Source organism: Podarcis melisellensis (assembly GCF_964234715.1).
Source record: "Podarcis melisellensis genome assembly, chromosome: 7".
Lineage (NCBI taxonomy): Eukaryota > Metazoa > Chordata > Lepidosauria > Squamata > Lacertidae > Podarcis > Podarcis melisellensis.
Window position 1 is genome coordinate 42,857,629 of NC_138539.1, and position 17,022 is coordinate 42,874,650.

The 17,022-nt window shown below is 43.2% G+C and overlaps 2 long non-coding RNA genes across 2 annotated transcripts in view; both read left to right on the forward strand.

Annotated features, from left to right (window-relative positions):
* LOC309373962 overlaps window positions 1–6,822 on the forward strand; it is a 44,045-nt gene extending 37,223 nt beyond the window's left edge. The window contains exons 3-4 of the long non-coding RNA XR_014170314.1: window positions 4,348–4,551; window positions 5,546–6,822. This is a non-coding gene — a long non-coding RNA (uncharacterized lncRNA). The remainder of the gene's footprint in view (window positions 1–4,347; window positions 4,552–5,545) is intronic.
* Window positions 6,823–14,383: 7,561 nt separating this feature from the next.
* Window positions 14,384–17,022, forward strand: part of LOC309373954 — a 67,121-nt gene continuing 64,482 nt past the window's right edge. The window contains exon 1 of the long non-coding RNA XR_014170304.1: window positions 14,384–14,511. This is a non-coding gene — a long non-coding RNA (uncharacterized lncRNA). The remainder of the gene's footprint in view (window positions 14,512–17,022) is intronic.

Sequence of the window (17,022 nt, forward strand, 5' to 3'; positions counted from 1 at the left end):
TTGCATGCATCTTAACTTTGGTTTAATCTTTTAAATGTTCAGATACATTAACTGCAAACATTTTTTTCTATGCTATTTCGCTCACTATCCACAACCCTAGATGGAGCTTGTTTCTTGGCAGTAGTTGCTCCACAAGTTCTTTAAATATAGTTCCATATATTTTATTCTAAAAACAGACCATTAGCGATTCAAGTGGCTTCTCCCAGGTTAACTCCCATCTTGCACAGCATTTGAGCTGCAATCTGCACACTGTTCACTTCGAAATAAGGTCCTTGAAATGTTACTGAAGTCTACAATAATATTCAGGCTCAATTACAGAGGTCCCACTCATAGTAAAATGGTTGATCTGAAGACAGAAACACCTCTTTGAGGTAAAGCTGCCTCATGTGTAGAATTCCCCCTCTATTCATTCATAATTACCTCACATAAATCATACATTTAACATTTTGGCTTTGTGGTATTAATGGAAACATTTTGAGCTCTTCTGCAAGTTAGAACTTATGAATCTAACTCCAAATGATTAAGAAAATGAAACCGTATTTCTCCTCCCACCCCAAGTTAAGAATCTTGATTGCTTTGAATAGCTTCCCATTAAAGCTAGGGAAACTACTCCAGCCTTGTAACCTGATGCAGTCAACAACACAAAAAGAGAGCTTTCAACACAGATGAGTTTTTCTCTTTGTAGGGGACATACAACATCTATTCTCCACCAACATGTGTACATACCCTAACCCTCAATGTCAGCCACTGACAGTGCTGATAACACCTATCAGGTAGGATAACCCAGGAACATGGGTAGGCAAACTAAGGCCCAGGAGCCGGAGCCGGTCCAATCGCCTTCTAAATCCAGCCCGCGGATGGTCCGGGAATCAGCATGTTTTTATATGAGTAGAATGTGTCCTTTTATTTAAAATGCATCTATGGGTTATTTGTGGGGCATAGGAATTCGTTCATTCCCCCCAAAATATATATATATAGTCCGGCCCCCCACAAGGTCTGAGGGACAGAGGACCGGCCCCCTGCTGAAAAAGTTTGCTGACCCCTGCCTAGGAGGTACCCAGGGACACTTCAGCTAGTGATTCTTTATATTTTATCTGCATAACCGGTGGCACTACTCTTTCTGCCCCTGACTCATTCTCTGCCTGTCTTAGTGCAGCCCTGACCTTTTATGGGCTGTGTGGTACACTGTGGCATCACAAGGGGGAGCGGGGGGGGCAGTGCACCCCGGGTGCCATGTCTGGAGGGGTGACAAGAAGGCACCCCGCGGGGTGCTTGCCCCGCCACCTCAAGGCTCAGTGGTGCAAGCAGCCATCACGCTGCCACAGCTGCATGTGGAGGATCCTCAGTTTGTGGCTGCAGCTGCGAGCAGAGGATCCCGCCACCATCTGTACGGCGTTTGAACGGCGCCAGTGGCATACCGCTAAGCACAAAGCATGCACATGCACTGTACATAGCGCTTTGCCGCCGGTGCCAGCCAAGCACCGTACGGACTGCGGTGAGATCCCTCCATCACCGCTACAGCCACAAGTGGAGGATCCCTCTGCTGCCGCTGCAGCTGCGTGCAGAGGATCCCACAACCGTCCATACAATGCTCGGGCGGCAGCAAACCGCTATGTGCAATGCATGTGTGGTGTCGCACGTATGCGCTGTACATAGCGACACCACACATGCATCACACATGCATCCATGTAGCGGCGCAACGCATGCACAGCCAGCGGTTTGCCCCTCCCCAGGTGTCAGTTAGAGTTTGTTCATCCCTGGTGGTACAGTCCATCCACATCCCCTAATAGATCCCATCATGTGTTATCGGGGGGGGGGGGACAGCACTTAAGAACATAGGAGGAGCCCTCCTGCATGAGACCAAAGGGCCATTTAGTCCAGTATCCTGTTCACACAGTGGCCAAACAGATGTTTCTGGGATGCCCACAAACAGGACGTGATTGCAACTGTGTCCTGTCTACTTATGCTCCCCTGGCACTGCTATTCAGAGGCATACCACCACTCATCCTAGAAGTAATATAAAGCCATTATGAGGACTAGTAGTCACTAATATCCTCCATGAACTTGTCTAATTCACCATCTACACTGGCAAATGGTACATCTTGTTGCAATTAATTCTGTAGCTTCACTTCCTTTTTTTTCTTGCATGCTTTCTCTTCTAAACTAAAAAGGCCCTAATGTTGTAACCTTTCGTCTTTCTAGAGTTTCTCCACCCCCTTGATCATTTTGGATGCTCTTTTGTGAACCTTTTCTGCAGGAGCTTTTTTATTTATTTATTTAAGGTGACCAGAACTGTTCACAGTATTCCAAGTGTGCTCACACCACAGATTTGCATTATGATATTGGCACTTTTATTTTCAGTTCCATTCCTAATGATCCCTAGGATGGCATTTGCCTTCTTCACAGCTGCAGCACACTCAGTTGACATCTTTACAAGCTGTTCATTACAACCCCAAGATTTCATTCCTAGTCAATCATTTTTAGTTCACACCCCATGAGCATATGCATGTGTGTGTGCACGCATGTGATTTTCTGTCCCAATGCACATCACTTTACACCAGCTTACATTGCATTGCATTTACCATTGTAATACCCATACACACAGCTTGCAAATTCTTTTGTAGTTCCTCTCAATCCCTTCTTGTTTTAATCACCCAAATATGTGTCTCTTCTTCTTCATTCTGAGATAGCATCCCTGCTATTCTCCCCATCACACCTTCTGAACATATGCGTAATATGAAATCTGTTGTTAACGGAGCCAAATCACCTAAGAATCTGCTTTGGTAATGGCGCTTTAAATGTACTTCCATGTGTACTTGAAACTTAATAGAGCTGGGAATGTGGCCAGGTTTACACTTTATACGTTGGTCATTCTCCAGCCTGTGTTAACAGAATTCCACACTTCCTTTGCTGCAAGCATCCACTGCCAGAGGCATTAAGCCTCTTATACCGGTTGTTGGGAATCGCAAGCCCCATTTCTGTAAAAACAGAGCAGGAGAGGCATGTCAGATGTTGGAAAAATGTCTATTCTTATGACTAGCCATATATCCTAGACTTTGTCATGGTACCTTTTAAACATTTAACCTGTAGTCTGAGCTGATGCAGAAATAATGTGCTGATTTCATTAAGAAAACTTTGAGGATTACCTGAGCCGGTGTCCAAGGGTGGGAACCAGGAAAGCCATGAACCATCATTTGGGAGGGGCAAATCCAGCCTGCAGGCTGTGGGTTAGCTACCTCTGAGTTAAACGTTACTTGAAATGTTAGTTATTACATTGGCAATGGTGGGGTAGATGGTTTAACCATTTTTAGTGCTGGTTATCAACTTTATTTTCCTGTTTGTATATTTTTCCAAAGCTGACTGAGTTCGTATAACACATTATACTCTCTGTGCGGACTTAAGGAAGTTGAAGGAGGCCAAATCTCTTCAGGAAGTGTGGAAGTTATTTAAAAACCTCTATAATAGAGGTTCAGATAAAATGTATGCTACAGGTCAGTAAGCGGATGAGGAAGCCTTAGAAAATGCCAGTGTGTTTAAATAGCAGTGTCAAGGAAACCATAAAAGGTGAGAAGATTTCCTTTTTTAAAAAGCGGAAGTGTTGCTCAAATGAGAAAATAAATGGAGCATTAGCTTGCATGGAGCAAATATAAATTGATGATAAGGCAAGCAAGGAAGGGATTTCAGAGGGAAAATCAAACAAGCACTTTAAATGCAACAGGAAACTATGCAGGCAAAAACTCTGGTGTGTAGAGGACTGTGCTGGGGAAGGATGCAGTAAGGTAAATGTATTCTGTAAGCAAATTGGGTGTCTTTGGGTGTCACTGTGGGAGATGTTGGGATGAGGTAAAAGGTAAAGGTAAAGGACCCCTTGGTGAAAGCGGCACTTATCTCCGCTTTAAGGCTGAGGGAGCTGGCGTTTGTCCGCAGACAGCTTTTCGGGGTCATGTGGCCAGCATGACTAAACCACTTCTGATGCATGAAACAGCGTGATGAGTGCCAGAGCACATAGAAACACTGTTTACCGTCCTGCCACAGCCTTACTTATTTACTCGCATTGGAACTGCTTTGGAACTGCTAGGTTGGCAGGAGTTGGGACAAAGCAACGGGACCTCACCCGTTGCACGGATTTTAACTGCCAACCTTACGATTGGCAAGCCCAAGAGGCTCGGTGGTTTAGACCATGCCCCTTTACCTTGGGATGAGACCCAAGTCTAAACCATTCTTTCTTGGAAGTGTAACTGAGGAGGTGTGTCAAAGAGAGTCCTACCAGTCGCAAAAGAGCTTTTACCCACCCAGACATTTTCCTTGTATGCCAAGCTTGGGAATTAATCTTTTATTTTTTTGCAGACATGTTGCCTTCCCCAACCGCTTCAGATGTATCCACTTCAAATCAGGGCACTTCAGAGAGATTTCACCTGAGATTATGGAGCAGAGGGCTATCAGTGGCAACTAGCCACAGTGGCTATGCTTTGCCTCCTCGGTCAGAGGCAACATCACTTCTAAATGCCAGTCACTCAAAGCTACAGGACGACAGAGCGCTCTTGTGCTCAGGTACTGCTGGTGGGTTTGCCACAGGCATCTGGTTGGTCACTGTGAGAACAGGATGCTGGACTAGTTAAGTCATTGGGCCAATCCAGTAGCACTCTTCAGATGTTCTTATGAGTTCAGACAAGCCCTCTTCAGTTTGAGATTGGTACAAATTTGATGCACACCCCTAGTGACAACTGCTACTTTAAAGAAAGCAATTCAAAATGCAAATAGCATCACTACCCTGTCTTAGGTAGGTGCTTTCAACGTTGAGTTGATGTTTTTAAGGAGCTGCCTCCCAAACCTCTAGGCTAATAAGTAACTAACCCTGAGTCAAAATAAGAGGGATGGGGTCCTATTTCACAAACGTATTGCCCTCTGCAAAGAGCCTTCATTTCAGTGATGTGTCAGGGCAGGCACAATCATGGATAAAAATGTCCACCACATTTAAACTGGCAAGTACCATTTTAAAAAGAGGCAGCCTGGAGCACAACCTCCAATTTTGCTCGTCTTTTGGCAAACCATTTGCCAAGAAAGGGAGAGTAGGATTTCTGCTCCAGGTTCCTTACTTCAAAGTAATGCTTCTTTAAGTGATGCAATCTCTAGTGTGACCCTTGTTTTCCCCCCTGCTATTGGCAAACTATTTGCATTCAGACAATGGACTAATTCACTGTAGAAATCACCTTTTCTAGGGAATAAATAGCGATCATGGTGCCGTCCAAGTGGTTTGGACTACAGGTGCATCATTGCAGGCCATTGGCCATGTTGGCTAGGGTCAGTGGGAGTCATAGTCCACAACATCTGATGGACACCACATTGGCGACCAATGTCCTGAAGAAAGGAAACACGAGAAGCTGCCCTGTTTGCAATAGCCTAGAGTGTAAAGTGCAGGGATAATCGTATTTGTCTTCACAATTGCACAAGGCCTGCAGTAGTCCTCTGGCATTTGTGTTTTCAGCTTGACAGGATTGTTTTCCTAATTTGTTCAGCTGATTTTTCTTTCTTGTTTGTTTAAAAGGAGCACAGTCTAGAAGCCTGAACTCTGATGTAAAAAGGATAAGGTCTTTGATGATTCAGGTCAATGGAAGATGTAGAGCCTATGAAGACCTCCCTGCGGAGCGACGTTGCCATTGGTTTAGATCTCATCATCACAAGTCGACACCTTTATTGCTCTGGAGCTTTTTCACAGATGTCAGCGACATTGTTCTCTTTGCTCTTGTTTTAAACGACTGCACTGTAAATAAATAAAAGAAACTGGATTTTTTAAAATAGAAAACCTGTTAAGCTAAGTTTGTGGAAATTCTCAGTAAAGAGTGAAATCTGCCACATGCCCTCTAACTCCTGCACATCATCTGCAAGTACCTTTTCAACCATATCAAAATGCCGACTTGTGACCGGATGTCAAAATAGATGGGGCAGACAGATGAGGGTTCCATCTTTAGATGTGCATTTCCTTCGTTTCATTACTTGCCGGCAGAGACTGATATTCTTTCAGTATGGTTTTTGCCGAGAGATATTATACAGATAAATCAGAGGGATATATAACCAATGGCTCTGTGGAAGCCTTACACCAGGATCATTTTTAGTTCAGCAGTGCAAAACCAAATTTAATTAATAGGGCTGAGTTTTTAACCGACTTGCTTTTTATAAGACTTATTAAAAGATAAAAGTGATGTATGGAGAGCCACTGCCTTTGAGTGTGTGCTGCAGCCTCATTTGCATAATAAAGGGGGTTTGGCACATGAGCTTCATAGTAATAATAAATGTGTATTAATGAAGACAATTATAGACACACGAAAATGTATGCCACATAAAGGAAAGAATCTTGGTTATTAATGTTGACAAATCCAATACAGATGGCATTATGTTAATATTATTATAAATCCTTATTGTTATGCACGGATGTATATTAAAGCTATCATTATGAATCATATTCTGTCAGCTCCCATGAGAAAAGGAAAGTACATGATGGCAATATGTAATGGCAAAATGCTATTGTCATGTTTATATTGATGTCAAGTTCAAATTGAAATTAGTTCTCAAAAGTTGTGACAGCCACATGGTTATCCATTTGAGTAATAATTAACATTCCACATAAATGACAGTAATAAATTAATATCGAGATAATTAGATTATGTAACTGTACTCATGCTCTGAAGTCATCTGATGTCAAAAGGAATTGAAAAGAAATTTTGGGGAGGCTGTCACACCTGGGAATGCACACTAGATATGCTGAAATGTATACTGGAAATGTGATTCTCAAATCTCTCTAGAATAAAGCACAAGTCATCTTGGTTTGCCTTTTTGATATGTATTCTACTTGGCTGTGATTGTCCTGATTCCAAGAGTCACTTTCAATTAATACCTGTTGTACAGTGGTAACTCGGGTTACAAACACCTCGAGTTACAAGAACTTTGCTTCAGGATGAGAACAGAAATCGTGCAGTAGCAGCAGCGGGAGGTCCCATTAGCTAAAGTGGTACCTCAAGTTGAGACTGTTTCAGGTTAAGAACGGACTTCCGGAACAAAATAAGTTCATAACCAGAGGTACCACTGTACTCTAAAGATAACCAGTATCTATCAAAATACAGCTATCCATCATGGCCAAAGAGAGAGAGAGAGACCTGCGCAGTATTTTATTTATGCACAAGCTGAGGTTTGCTAAGGAATGGATTGAGACCTCCCTCATGGAACCATCTGTTCTAGTAGACCTGCCTTTGTGAAACTCTGTAAATTTTCATTTAACACATTCCTTATCAGATGAGTTAGTTTAAGGAATCAGTCAGTGGCTTGCCCCCCCCCCCTGCACCCCTCACGCTACGCCACTGCCAGACACTGAAATAGAACTGCAATGAAGAGGCTATTGATTAGTGCTGCTTACTCATATGCATTCGCCATTCAGGAGGATGAAGAGTGATACACTCTTTCAGTGCATGTGTATATTATGCCAGGGTGACTTAAGGAAAGGATAGTCCCATTCAAGGCAAGAGCACACATTGTTTTGCAGCCATGTCTGTGAAGCATCCTAGTGACATTCTTGCTTAACCTGACCCCATGAGAAATCTGGAGGTTGGCTATAAGCTGTCCCTTTGCCTTCTACTTGACTGTGGTGTTTGTGTTCCTGAACAATAATAATCATGCTGGTCCTTTGAATTGTGTCCATGTATAGCTAGTTGAGCCTAACTGGTATGTTACTGGTGGGAGTAGGAAACAGCTCCGGATAGGTGATATATGTGTCTGATCCTTCTTTACCAGTTTATCCACTGCTAACTGCAGGATTTGTGGTGGGAAGGAGATTTGCACACCCTTTTCCCTTTCCTTTCCCACCAACCAACCACACCTACTGGGAGTAAGGTAGACCCTTCCCATGTAACTACTTTGTTGCCAGACACCTCACCATATTGCAAGTACTTCTTCAGGTTCTCTAGCTGATTTCTGGCTCTCACTGCAAGGCTATTTGGGAGGTGGGTTTCTGGCAGGAATGATGTCCTCATAGAGGTGAAATTTGAAGGACATGCTCCTGCAGCATGCCAGTTACTGGAATAAAAGGAGTAAGAGATAACAGAAGTGGATGCTTTATATATAGGCATTTGCCACTGGTATAAGAACACTCAGCATTAACCAATGAACACAAAGTTCAAACATTCCAACTGGCATGGAGTTATATCCAGAAATAGATTTTATCTACCTTTGACAGATACCCAAAGGGGCTTTCTTTCTTTCCGACACAGTTTGGCCACACTCATGTAGCTTGTTGTGCCATTGATTTGAGATGAGCATTATGTGTATGTGTTGAAGGAAATAAAATGAGGATAAAACAAACCTTTGACAATCTCTTTCTCTCCTCCCTCCCCCCTGCTCCTTTGGGAGCTGATCCTTGACCTTTTGAAAGCTATCTTTTGTAAAAACCTGATAGGCAACTTGAAAAGGAACTAAAGTGCCAGTCATGGAGACACAGAAGGTTAAAATGCTGTTCAAAACCAAGTGGCACTGCTGGATTGACTCACATGGATCTCCTTTGCTAGGCTATTCTTATTCCTTTCTCTCCACTGCCCTCCATACCTGGATGTTGGCAGACGTGTTGCCAAGAACATGCTCTAACTGCTCTTTAAAGACAATAAAATGATTATCAACAGGAAAAAGTTAATGGGATTATGCCCTAGTCAGTCAAACCCAGCAATTAGTTTTAGCAAGATCAACAGTTCCACATAGCTTGCTTTAAACTGTTTTTACTGCTGTATTTATGTTGCTGTAACCCTCCCTGGGACCTGGGAAAGGAAGTTAATGAATCTAATAATAATAATAGAACACCTGGGGATCAGATTCAAGGGAACATCAAAAAAAGTTCAGTCCCAACAGAAAGCCAGCGTTCGCCATGGTCTCAGATACTTCAGAGAGTAGGAAAGTCTGGAAATGAGACATGTCTGCATCCCTCATTCAGTGCTTCACAGCAGCCGGCATTTCAGGAAATAACAAGCTAAGACATACATAACAGAACTGGGGAGTGTGGAGAAATACCTCTTTTACTTACTGTGGGAATGGGAAACTGTGGACCTCCAAATGTTGTTGGACTCTGTCAGCTCCAGCAAGCATGGCCAATGATCAGGGGTGATGGGAGCTGTAGTTCAACAAAATTTGAAGGATCACAAGCCCCAGCCATGGGCATCCTTAGCAAAAGGTGACCAGAAGGCCAGGAGTCTGTGATAAGGCCAAGAAGTGACCATCTGGGGTTGAGCTGCATCCAAAATGAGAGGCATTATAGCTTCTGAATCCCATTTGCTGGAAACTGCAGGAGAGGAGAGTGTATTTGTGCACTGGTTGGCCACTGTGAGAACAGGAAGCTGGACTAGATGGGCCATTGGTCTGGTCCAGCAGAATCTTCTTGTGTTCATAACAATGCGTTATCCTAGAGACCCTTTCACTTTTTCCCATATAAGTGGGAAGTCTTGATGCTTCATGATAATGGGAATCTTGTTAATAGTGCATTAAGAAGAAATGTTAAAATGAGGCAAATGCTGTTATCAATAGGGATTATTATAGTAATACTAATTCAGTGGTGCTGACATTTTAGTGGCTGGACAACATTAAGTGTTTGAGAGAACCGGGGAAGGTAAATTACCTTATGTGATTTGTCAATACTGTCTCTCAATGATTAGCATTTAGTTTTCTTTAATTAAGGAAACCGATGTGGAGGACAGTTCTGAAAAAAAAATAGATCACAAACACTGTTTAAAAGTTTGCAGATTACAGACAACTTTAGCCTGCCCTCCTTGATCCACAAGTCTAAGCTTTGGACATTGTGTCTGTATTTAAGTGAGCACATAAACCCAATGGTTCAAAGGACAGACATCTCTGCTTGCCAACCACCAGTTTTCACTCTTATTATAATTATCACCACTCCCAGGGTCATGTGCAGCATTAATCTAAATTGCCTTGTCATTGGCAGCTAATGCAATCTGATTTGTATTGCTTGCAAGTTTATGCCCTTATCCTTACGGGTCTGCTGTACAGCTATCAAGAAAAGCTTTCCAGGAAAGCACATGCAGAAGCCAGCCCTCTGGACACTCTGTGCACCTCCTGAAATGCAAGGAATCTGGATAACCTTAGATGATCAGATTGATTGCCCTCCCTGCTTTTCCCATCAGTCATTTCTTACCCGATTATGCAGCCAGAGAGGGGTGGGGAGGGAGGGAGAGAGATGCATTTATCATTCTGAAACATGAAGAAGAAGAAAAATCAGTTGAGTATCTGCCTGGGGCCACATAAGTCTCCAAGTTCTCTTTCTTGCCAATGTGCTGAAACATTGTTGCACCCGACAATGGAGGTCGGGACAGACAATGGGAAACATGAGTAAGCAGTTTCACTCCTTAACTTCACGTTGTGGGTGTCACTGTGTTTACAAGGCTAAATGATAACGTGGATAAACAATGAATTCTGAACTCAGCAAGACAGCCAACTTCCCAAGGCAGCTGATATCTTCCTACTTGAATGGTAATTTCCTAACTTATTTAACTATCAGGAATTTGAGCTAACTGTGCTGTTCCACCACCTGCTTCTTGTTGCTGGGTGTAATTCCCAGAAATGAAGTGACCGGGCTCTTCCTAGAACAAAGAAGCCATCTGTCAATCACCTTTCTTGCATTAGATGCATGAAAAGTGATCCTCCGGTATATATGCACATGGGTCTATAGAGCGGATTCCCCAACTTTGGGATAGAGAGGGAAATGTAAACAGTGAGGTCAGATGGTAAGAAACGGGTGTTTGTGTGGAATACACCCTGTGACTATTCTGTTAACAGCTTAAATGTTTGCAAAATAAGCACAGTGGTTTTCTATCCCCCACCAAAGGTGCTAATTACATTAGCAATGCTAGGATATCTGTGCTATCATCAATTACTGCTGTTGTGAATGGTCACTGTGCTTATTTTGCCCAGAGGAGAGAAATGAAGCCTATGTAATCATCCTAATAGATCCAAAGGAAATACTTGTAACATTTAAAATGAACACAAGGTCACAAACCGCATCTTCACCACAGAATATAGAAGACACTGAGGGTGTCGTTTTAAACTACTGCCAGCTGAAGCACAGTCCCTCCTTTTTTCCATTTGTCATAAACCCATACATGGCCTTAACTTGCCCTCTGACTTAACAGGGTCCAACAATTACACCATGGGAAAAAGAACATTTTCTGTTTAAATATGTTTAAGGAACAGTGACCTCCATCTCACAGGTTGGTCAATCATTTGATTTCATTGCAGGGTAATATATGGAACTGTCTTGTCTGAGTTAAATCACTGGACCATCTAGCCTGGTACTGTCTATCATTGGCAGCTGGTAACATTTTGGACTTGGTAGGGCTGTCATTTTTATCATTGCTATCATAAGAGGACTTGTACAGCACTGATTTCGGAAAGTGTGTCATTACACATATGCATAGTGATGATGCTTTGCACATGTATGGACAGAGGAAGAGTTAGCATGTAAAGGTAAAGGTAAAGGTACCCCTGCCCGTACGGGCCAGTCTTGACAGACTCTGGGGTTGTGCGCCCATCTCACTTAAGAGGCCAGGGGCCAGCGCTGTCCGGAGACACTTCCGGGTCACATGGCCAGTGTGACATCGCTGCTCTGGCGAGCCAGAGCTGCACACGGAAACGCCGTTTACCTTCCCGCTGGTAAGCGGTCCCTATTTATCTACTTGCACCCGGAGGTGCTTTCGAACTGCTAGGTTGGCAGGCGCTGGGACCGAGCAGCGGGAGCGCACCCCGCCACAGGGATTCGAACCACCGACCTTTCGATCGGCAAGTCCTAGGCGCTGAGGCTTTAACCCACAGCGCCACCTGCGTCCCTAGTTAGCATGTAAGAGGGTCCAATTATGATTTCCTGACCAGATTGACTCCATACCTCTTATTATGAAATTAAGCCCTGCCACATGACATAAGTTTTAGAATTCCTATATTGCTTTATACCTACATATCCAAGGCTAAAAAAACTAAACAAACACACACATTTAAAAGGTAAAAAAAAGCATGCTTCCAGATTTCCTCCCCCAAAAAACATAAATTTAACTTTTTATTATCCAAAACACTTTTTTCTCTAAATTAAAAGAACAAAGAATTCTATGGAATTCACAGTCTAACAAACTAAAACACAATACATAAGAAATAAAAGCAGTGATTAAGATACAATTACAAAGTGTGCTGTTTCTAGCACAATGCACAACAATTGCTACAATAGGCGAAAGAACAAGAATTACGTAAGTGATCCAGCAGGACCCTCAGCAATTTTCAAGTGGTTGGTGGTGGTGGGAGGAGGAATTTGGGAACTGTTTCTATCATATATTTGTTAGTCTTTGAAGTAAAGTGAAGTTTTTGCCACCAGTGACTAACTCAGCTACCCACCTTGTTACCACCCAAATAAGTGTACCCAAATAATTCTATGCAACTCAGAGGCTTCCTACATTGTGAATACTTAGTTGACCTAATGAAATCATCACTTTCCTTTTACTTGTTCGTTCTTTCTTCTTTGTTGCATGTGAATCACATGACTACCAGGACTTTAGCATTGCTTTGTAAGGACACCATTCAGTGGAAAAGTAGCTCTTAGGTCTGACTCATTTCAATAGTGTCAGAAGAATGTCTCGGCAGATTGCACCTGAGTGATCTGAAAGAGCTTGTGAACATAAATCAACTTTCCAAAGCAGAATTATCATTCGCACCTAGATCACACATTTCTGCTTTCTGTGAGAACATGTGCAGGGCTACTGGAGGAAATTTTAGGAAATCTTTAGAGAGGGAATGACTCTAGCAGAGATACTTGAAATGGTTCACAGTTCACACCTATGTTTCTCTACCCCACCCACCTGCCCTGAGAAATAGCTGGTTTGTAAATGCACACAAAAAGTTCAAAAGTGCAAGAGGATCATGTTTTCAGCAAGCGTTTGTTTTTTCTCTCCTTTGGATGCAAGGACAATGGAATAGAAACCCGGACAAATCTGTCTCTTTTTTGGCCATGAAATCCTAGTACCATGTTATGCTTCACTTCCTGCTTGTGGATATTTAAAAGGCACCATTGCACAAAGCCCATGGGCTTGGCAATAGCTAATCTCTTTAAAGGAGCAGATGGCCAGGGCCCAAATTAAGTTTTTTATTATTATTTTTCTGATCCCTGGAACAACTCATGTCTAAAGTTTGGTTATGAAAGGATCCAAATACCAATTTCCATTTGACGGTTACTCCTAAACTCTAACTGCCCCTTTTTGCTTTCAAGATTCTTTTAGCAATTGTGGTTTTAAGTGGGTCTTTTTGCCGTGGACTAACACAGATTACAGTGGTACCTCAGGTTACATACACTTCAGGTTACAGACTCCACTAACCCAGAAATAGTGCTTCAGGTTAAGAACTTTGCTCTAGGATGAGAATAGAAATCATGCTCTGGCGGCATGGCGGCAGTAGGAGGCCCCATTAGCTAAAGTGGTGCTTCAGGTTAAGAACAGTTTCAGGTTAAGAACGGACCTCTGGAACGAATTAAGTACTTAACCCGAGGTACCACTGTATTCACCTGCTGGGATATAGGATCTCAGCCATATAAGAAACAGGAAAAGGTGGAAGTGATGTTACTGTGTCCTGAGATGGTACTGCTTTGTAATGCAGGTGGAGATGTTTGTGTCTTGTTGATCTGTACAACTCCAGTATTTGTGTATACAGGTGCAAACACTGCACACCCATGGAATGTAACACGTAAACACCCAAATGCTCATTCCTGACTTCCCAAACCCATAGGTTAGCAAGTTAGGAATGTTCACATCTGAACCTGCTCTGTAGGAAGATCAGATGCCAAGCCTTATACTGAGTCAGTCCAATGGCTTGTCTGTCACAGTACTACCAGCCCTGAGTGACAGATTTTCTCTGGAGCCTGTGACAGAAATGTTTCACAGCCCTACTACCTCAGAGGCTTGGGATTGAATTTGCAGCTTTTTAAACACAAGCTGGGGATTGAACTTGCAGCTTCCTATATTCAAAGCTGACTTGCTGCTGGGGCCCCTCCCCTGTGGAGCTCTGACCTCTCCCAGTCTCAGTGAAGAAATCCAGTTGGGAATCATTAATCCAAAAACAGCTCTGCTGTAAAACCCAGATACTTTGGGCTTAAACAGAATAAAGAGTTATAGTCAGAAGTGAGCTACTTTTATGAGTATGGGGGAAAGAGGGGGACAAGCAACCCAAAAGAGTCAGAATCCTATGACTTTGGTGTAAAATGGAATTCAGTTTTAACATAGCAGCTGTTGGAATCCATGTGTGTGAAGGCATTTCATTATACAGAACAGTCGATAACATTCTTACGTATAAAATATTTCAGCTGGCGGGGGGGGGGAGCAAAGTAGGAGACTTACATGGACCATCAAACCCTGCCAGTGAATTCCAAAACTGCTGAGAACAAAGCACACTTCACTGGGGACCTGCTGGTTGCTATCGTCGACTGAGCCACTTACGGTAGGAATCTAAATAAATATATGGAACTCGGCCGTTCCTTTCTGTGAAATGTCTTGGCTGCAGCGTGTGCAGGTCAATTTCGGCAGTGTGCTCCTGCTACCTTGCTGTTTCAGTAATGCAAAGCAACTGTAAATCTGCCCTAATTGGGTCAATGGCTGTTTTGCACCACTGGAGCAGCATAGAAAGGCCTGGGCATTCTCTAAATCCTGACCATACATCTACCACATCTTGACATGGTTCTTTTGGCTGCCAAGTGTTTAAACAGATAAATTCCTACCTCCCCCCCCCCCGGGGTTGTTGCCTTCTTAAAGAAAAATGTACAATGGGTTAGTAAAATAGCAGCCATTTCTGTTTCTTTCAGTGCTGAATACTCCTCTCCTCTTGGCATCAGACCCTTTTTCAAAGCTATACATACATACCTATTCGACTTGATTGAAACAAAACTGCTCAGCTTGAACTTTCAGTTTCAAAGCTCTGCCTTGAATGGTGCATTGCTAGAAGGTAACTGCTTTCACTGTTTAGAGCTGATGATGAATAAGCTGCACCATTGTTCACTTTCATTATAAACACACACACAAAAGACCACATAGAACAGAGAAACAGTCTATTTTCTAACATCAAACAATGTGACTCAATACAAGATTGCCTAAATGTTTCACGAGGTATCAAAGCTAAAGTCAGCTTGTTAAGCTACTGATGGGTGAATAAAACATCATTTTCCTTTTCTAATTATCTGACAGGAGAGAGGTTTCTGGGCAATGTTTTCAGATGTATTTGTTATTTGCGGAACCATTTGTTTTCCTTTGGTTATGTACTCATCAGGGGCACAGTCCAACAAGATGGTCCCCAATTTCAATGAACAGGAGATGCACGGTGTTCAATTCAACAACATTTGCATAGACAACGTGCTTTAGGATTTCTCAGTTGCTCATTCTATTCACACAAAGAATAAGAAGAGGCCTGCTGGATGAGACCAAATGCCCATCTAGTGTATGGTTACCAGGTTTTTTTCAATGAATCCGGGATATCAGGGGACACTTTTTTTGGGGGGGGGAAGCTGAGTAGCAACAGGGAGTCAGTAGTGGGGATGGTGAGGCAAAAGACCCTAGGCCCAAGCACACATACATATTGTACGAAGGTGCAAAGCCCTTCTTTCACACCCTGTGAAACATAAATGCGCAGAGTTTTTTTTAAAATTGGGCAACGGCGGGCCACCCACCCATGATTCCTGAGCCTTCCCTGATCTCCTTCCCCTTTTGTTTTGACAAATCAGAGGAGGCTTGGGAGTCACGGGCGGGTGGCCGTTGCCCAGGAGGGGCCAATCTGGAAGTGCAGTTAGCTCTGGCTGGCTTCAGGTACTGCTTGCTGCTTGCTGCTGTGGCACAGGTGGGCACCATGGCAGCGAGCGGTGAGCAGCTCCTGAAGCCAGCCAGAACCAACTGTGCTACCAGGCTGGCTCCAGGCTGCTGAGTCTGCCACTGCCACATTTCCTGGGGACAGATTTGCAAATCTGGGGACATTCTGGGGACAGAATTTGTCCAGGGACAGATATGCAAATCCAGGGACTGTCCCCGGAAACCGAGGACGTCTGATAACCTTAATCTAGTACAGCATCGGTGACCAAACAGTTGCCCATGGGAAGCCCATGAGCAGGAGACAAGTGTACCTGCATTCTCCCCACTTGTGATTCCTAGCAACTGGTCTTCAGAGGCAGGCTGCCTCTGATCCGCAAGGTAATAGGCAGCCACCATCCCTAGTAGTCACTGATAGCCTGATCCTCCATAAATTCATCTAAGCCCCATTTAAAGCCAGCCAATTGATGGCCATCATGGCATCTTGTAATTCTATAGTATCCTTATGCACTGTTTAAATACATATTTTCTTTTGTCTGTCCTGCTCTCCCAACACGCCGCCTCATTAGATGACCCCGGGCTTCTAATACTATATAAGAGGGAGAAAAACTTACCTATATCCACTTTTTCCACACCATACATAACGTTGGACACCTCTCTCATATCCCCACTTGCCCATCTTTTTTCCTAAACTAAAATGTCACAAATGGTGCAACCTTTCCCCACAGAGCAGCTGTTCCAGTGCCATAATGATTTTGCATGCCCTTTTCTGAACCTTTTCCAGCTCCGCAGTATCCTTTTTAAGATGCAATGGTCAGGCCTGTACACAATATGCCAAGCGCACACCATAATTTGTATAATAGCATTATTATATTGGCAGTTTTATTTTTAATCCCTTTCCTAATGGTACCTAATATGGAATTCACCTTTTTCAAAGCTGCTGCACACTCAGTTGACATTTTCATTGAACCCATCATGACCTCAAGATTTCTTTTCTGGTCAGTTACTGCCTGTTCACACCTGTAAATGTCCATGTTAAGATTTATTTATTTTTGTCCCAATGTGCATCACTCAGATTGCTTGCTTCACTTGCTGACACTGAATCTCATTTGCCATCTTGATGCCTATTCACCCAGTTGGGAAAGATCCTTTCATGGCT